Consider the following 6,025-nt stretch of genomic DNA (forward strand, 5'->3'; position numbering starts at 1 on the left):
TCATGTACTCGAACACCCAGCTCTCTAATGCTTGTAAACCCTATTGTACCATTGGGAGTCAATAAAACGCCCCCTTCTTCCCTCGTTTCTTAATAAGGAAGATCATGTCGAATACAAATGCTTTACTATCACGTGCTTTTGTGTTCTTATTAAATTTTCTAAAAATCTATGGGTATATACCTGTGTATATCACATGCCAGTCTGTATACCGGACGCTGTCTGTGGAGATCTGTGGGGCTCTGGCCCGGCTGGAGTGGCCAGAGTTGTGTTCTCTGAAGGGGAGGGGACCTGGCAGGGGTGTGTGTGTGTGTGTGTGAGATCTGGTCAAGCTACAGGATCTCTTCTGTGGCTGGAGTCAGTGCTCCAAGGCAGCTAAGAGCCAAGGATGCTTGAGCGACTCCCAGTAGCGGAAGCTTCAGGAGAGAATTTCTTACAGCTCTGTAAGACAGACGCTCTCAGATGGTCTTTGATGAAATAGCCCGTGTGTGTTTTTATTCCTTGTGGCTAGGACTTTATAAACATTTGGGGTGGAATGAGGTCTAAGCAGATGCTTTCTATTTATTGATTTGGTCGGAGATGTTAGGGATGTCCTCATGTGGAGTGGAGGGGCTTGCGGTGTTGCCCCTACATGGTTAACTGTCACAGTCCTCCTAGTGGAGTGTCATGGTCACATGCTACAGGAACCTGGTCGGGAGTAGATGAAACTCCTACCGTCCTCAGATATGAGGGTACCAAGGTTTCTGAATCCAAGTTTTTGGGTTTTTTTTTGGTGCCAAGGTCCCACTGACTCCAGGAAGCTGGAGTTGTAGTGAATAAATTCATACCAAAAAAAAAAGAAAGAGAAGAAAAAGAGCCTAGTGAAGAGGCAGAGGCAGATGGATTGAGTTCAAGGCCAGCCTGGTCTACAGAGTGAGTTTCTGGACACCCAGGGCTGCACAGAGAAACCCTGCCTCGAAAAATAAAAACGAACATGTACTGTAAGGCATGTGGACCGAGCCTGGCATGGAATGGGCGAGGTGGAGCATGTCCAAGCCCAGAAATCTCAAAAATTGAGATTAGAATCTCACCCTGAGACTGACAAGAGCAGGGTTAACTCCCTGGTTACTGGCTGGCCTCGGAGCTGCCATCAGGCGACTCCCAACCAGCAGGTCAAGGGCAGTCAGTCAAGTTTCCAGCACCCGGACTGCCCCTCCAAGCTGATGGGGCATCTCAGTAGCTTTAGCCTTAAGCCAGTGACCTTTTCCAAAAACTATATAACCACAATAAAGTGTATACACTCAAACCCACCCCCAATAAAGAAAAACAAGCTAAGATCATCTCTGAGAGCTGCTTCATTAAATAACTTCGGAGAAGGCTCCTGCCCACCCTTCCCTCAGGTCCTCACCCTCCCCCAACCACTGCGAGCTGGCATTCCTTCTAGGCTCCGCCCACCCGTTACCTAGCACCAGCCGGGTAGGCTGGGCTTGCTATATAAAAGGGACTACTCCACCTTCATAGAAGCAAGTTGAGGGGGAGGAGGGAGGGGAGTGGGGGGGGGATAACATTTGAAATGTAAATACAAATGGGACTGCTCTTCCCCCCCTTCCCCCCACCTCGGACTCTGTCCTCTTTTCTTCCTTTCTTCACGCCCCCCTCTCTCTCCCGGTGTTCCCAGCCAGTCTCTTCTCTTTCTCTCTCTTTCTCTGCCTCTACTCCCTTCTCAACCCCCTTCCGTGTCGCCAAATAAACTCTATGCTCTACTAAATTCATCGTCGCATGGCTGGTACCTGGGGTTGGGGGGCAGGTCTCATCGTGGGTCTGGTGAGGTAGCCCCTCCCACCGCACCATACTGTGCTCTACAAAAACCGTATCCTTGGTTTTACAAAACACATCATTGCCCACTCTTGGTCCCAACCAGACTGGGATCCGGTTTGTCCCAGACTGTTTCCCAAGTCCGACCAGGCAACGTCTAAGGCGCCAGAAGGAGAGGCAGACCCTGCCCGTTCAAGACTTTGCTCTTTCCTCTCTGACCTGGTGTACCGAGGTTGACACTGAGGAGAGACAGAGCTTGGTACCACAGCACGCATGTGTGCATACTCACATACATACATACATACATACATACATACATACATACATACATACATTTATGATCCAAGCTGGAATTGGCAGGTTGAGGCAGGAGAGTTGTCTTGGGCTTGAAGTCTGGAAAGCCAAGTGAGACCTGTCTCAGAAGTCTCAGTAAGCCAAGAGTGGTGGGCAGGACAAGCCTGTGGTCCCAGCCCTCCGGAAGCAGAGATGGGAAGGTTGGGAGTTCAAGCCCAGCTTTGGGTACATTGTGAGTTCTAGCGCAGCCTTAGCGACGTTAAGACCGCATGACTCAAGGTTGAGAGTGTGGACTTGCTGGGCCTTTAATCCTAACATCTGAGTAGCAGAGGCAGGCACCTCTGAGTTCAGGGTTATCCTGGTCTACATCACCAGTTCCAGGTCAGCCAGTGTCCAAATAAAAAAGATCGGGAACCTGAGAAACAGAAAAGAAAACCCGGATGTGTCGTTTGAAAATGACTGTCCTTAGAAAACTTCAAACAGGGAACTTACAGCTATAACTGGCCAGGCTGGAGATTTGGCTTTTGTCTTCCTCTCCTGATTGTTCTGAATATTAAACAGTTTGGTTTTTGCTTGGTGGTGTAGAGTTTCAATATGTCATTCTGTCCTGTTGGCCAGTTACTATAGGAACTTAGTGTTAACAGTGCCCCCAATATATCATAAGAAATGCTTATCTGGCAGACACCAGGATACTACGGAAAATTAACTCATTGAATGTTTCCTTGGGCCAAGTATTATGCCTTCTTATGTAGCCAAGCTGACTTCAGACTCATGATTTTCGTGCCTCAGTTTCCTAAGTGTTGGGTCTACAGGTGTGGGCAACTATACCTGGCCATGTGTCCTTCTTCAGGTATTAGGGTTGTTGTTGTCTCACTATAAAGCTTTGGCCTGGGCTGGAGAGATGGCTCGGTGGTTAAGAGCACTGGCTGCTCTTCTAGAGGTCCTGAGTTCAAATCCCAGCAACCACATGGTGGCTCACAACCATCTGTAATGGGATCTGATGCCCTCTTCTAGTGTGTCTGAAGACAGCTACAGTGTACATATATACAATAAATAAAGAAATCTTAAAAAAAAAAAAAAGAAGAATAATTCAGGAGACATGTAAGAGTATAGTGTAGCAGATGGCCAAACTCTCAAGGGCTAAGAGGACTATTGTAGATCTGTGGTCTGCTCAGGCTTCACACTTGTTCTGAAATTACTTGCCCATTGTAGTGGCATATGATGACAGGATATGCTGAAGCATTGGACACTAGAGGATGGGAGTTCAAAGCCAGGTTGAGCTGGACCGAGGAGATAGTTCAGTGGTAAAACGGGCCTGCCACCCAAGCCTGAAGTTCATCCTCAGGTCTCGTGCAGGAAAGCCAGTAAATGCAGTAGTGCTACTTGTCTGGAACCCCACACTTCTTCTTAAAACATTTATTTATTTATCATATATAAGTACACGGTAGCTATCTTCAGACACACCAGAAGAGGGCATCAGATCCTATTACAGATGGTTGTGAGCCACCATGTGGGTGCTGGGAATTGAACTCAGGACCTCTGGAAGAGCAGCCATGTTCTTAGCAGCTGAGCCATCTCTCTAGCCCCCTACCCTGTACTTCTAAGATACAATGAGAGGCAGATTCAGGGGGACCAACTGGAAAGCTCAGGCCACCAGAATCTGCTTCTTCTTTTTGAGAAAGGGTCTCATGTAACCCAGGCTGGCCTTGACTTCCCCAAGAGGACCTTAAACTTTTGATTCTCTTCCCTCTAAGTGTTGGGATTGTGGGTATTTACCAGCTTGCATGCTTGTGAAGCAAAGCACACAAGCCCCATGTGCTTTGCCCCAGTACCACATGCCCCAGCCTCCATTCTTTTCTTCCTTTTTCTCCCTTTTCTTTCTTCTCTGCCTCCTCTTTGAGAAAAGGTTTCATTGTGTGGAAGACTTGGCTGTCTGGGAACTAGCAATGTAGACTAAGTGGGCCTCGAACACAGAGAGCTCCCTTACCTCCTCACTCCTGAGTGATGAGATTAAAGGTATATGCCCCTGTGCAGTAATCTTCTTTACATTTAATTAAAAGATTTATTTATGTGTACGAATGTACGCCATTTGGGTGTCTGGGAAAGTTGTTATCCAGTTCACAACGTAGCTGGTCAGAGACAGACTCTGGTCCCATTCTCCTGACCAGTAATTAAAGTCTTGGTCCTTTGTTCTTACAGGCTGTTGACTAGAGAGGCCCAATTTTAAGTTGGCTAACATTTAACTAGCTTCCTAATTGAATGTGATCTGCCCACTTCCAGATCACATTAGCTTAATCCCACAAAGGTTCTGGAAAATCTTTTTTCCTCAGAATTTTTGACCTAGAGGCCAAGCAGACACAGTGTCTCCGTCAGAACAACCATTATAAATTCCTCCGTGGCTTTCTGAGCACAAAGCTACCGGTTTCCAGCATTTTATTTTTACTTTTCTGCCGGCCACACACCTGGGAGCCCAGCTCTCAAGCCATTAGACGCCTGTTGGTGGGGAGCGGGAGGGGGGAAAAGGAAATGCGCGTTACTATGGAAACGCGCTCGCCACGCAGGCGTGCCTCGCGCAAGGTGGAAGTCCAAGCGGCCATTTTAGGAGCTGGCAAGAGGGGTTGAACAGGCGCTGCCAAGCAACGGTTGACCGGTTTTAGCCAAGTGACTGGTACAGCGGGGCGGGGAGAAGAGGGCGGTGCCATCCTAGGGGATGAGGGGGGCGGGGGGGAGTTGAGAAGGGGAGGGGAGGGGTGGGAAGTCAAGGCAAGGAAGGGCTGGGGAAGGAGCAAGATCGGGCAAGGAAAGGGCGTGGTTAAGATCTGAAGCCGGCAGAGGAGTATGGGCATGGCTAGAAGAGGCGGGGCATAGAGTAGGTGGGCGTTCAGGGAATGGACAGGAGAGATGAGAAAAGGTGGAAAGAAAAGTTGCCGGTGGGGACAGTGAGGATCGCGAGGTCAGAGTGGGTGTGGGACGACGGGAGGACTTGCAACCAGAGGACAGTCTTTACCCAAGAGAGACCCAGAGATCACGAGCTAAGTCAAGGCAGAGAAACCTACTGGGACAAGGAGAGAATTATTTACGAGAGGGGGTTCCTCGAAGAGAGAGCCAAATGGGAGGACAGGTCTAATAGTAGAGAGAGAAAGGACTGGAGTGAGGAGCGACAACCCTGTGAAGACACAACTGGAAGAGAGGAGACACCCCGAGGAGTAGAGTGGCCCTGCGACCACAAATGGTTCCCTAAGGAGAGGGCTGGTGCGGAGGGGCAGGCTGGTGCTGAGAAACCACCACGGTGGGAGAAGGGCTTTAAAGAGAAGAGGTGGGAAGAGCAGGAGGGCCAGTTTGCCCAGCACCCAGGGATAACTAGCCAGGACCAGCGGCACTGCCAGGAGAGAAAGGGGAGCGAGGACCCAATCTACAGCAGATTTTGGCGCTTGAACCAGGACCAGAGGTGTGGGCAAGAGAGAAGACAGAGAGACGATCTGAACTACCTCAGCACTCAGGGTCTGAGCCAGGACCAGCGCCGTGACCAAGAGAGAAGAAAGAGCGAGGATTCGAACTACCTCAGCACTCAGGGCCTGAGCCAGGACCAGCGCCGTGACCAAGAGAGAAGACAGAGAGAAGATCTGAACTACTGCAGTACTCAGGGCCTGAGCCAGGACCCGCGCCGTGACCAAGAGAGAAGAAAGAGCGAGGATTCGAACTACCTCAGCACTCAGGGCCTGAGCCAGGACCCGCGCCGTGACCAAGAGAGAAGACAGAGCGAGGATTCGAACTATGACAACATTCCGGGTCTGAGCCAAGACCAGGGGCGTGGCCAAGAGAGAAAGCAGAGCGAGGAGGATCTGATCTTCAGAAAGACTCAGAACAACTTGAGCCAAGGCAAAGGGCCTAGCGAATACCTAGGTGTGGGTGAGGACTCACCAAAGAACAAGAAGTCTAG

This window comes from Micromys minutus (genome assembly GCF_963924665.1).
Source record: "Micromys minutus genome assembly, chromosome: 32".
Taxonomy (NCBI): Eukaryota; Metazoa; Chordata; class Mammalia; order Rodentia; family Muridae; genus Micromys; species Micromys minutus.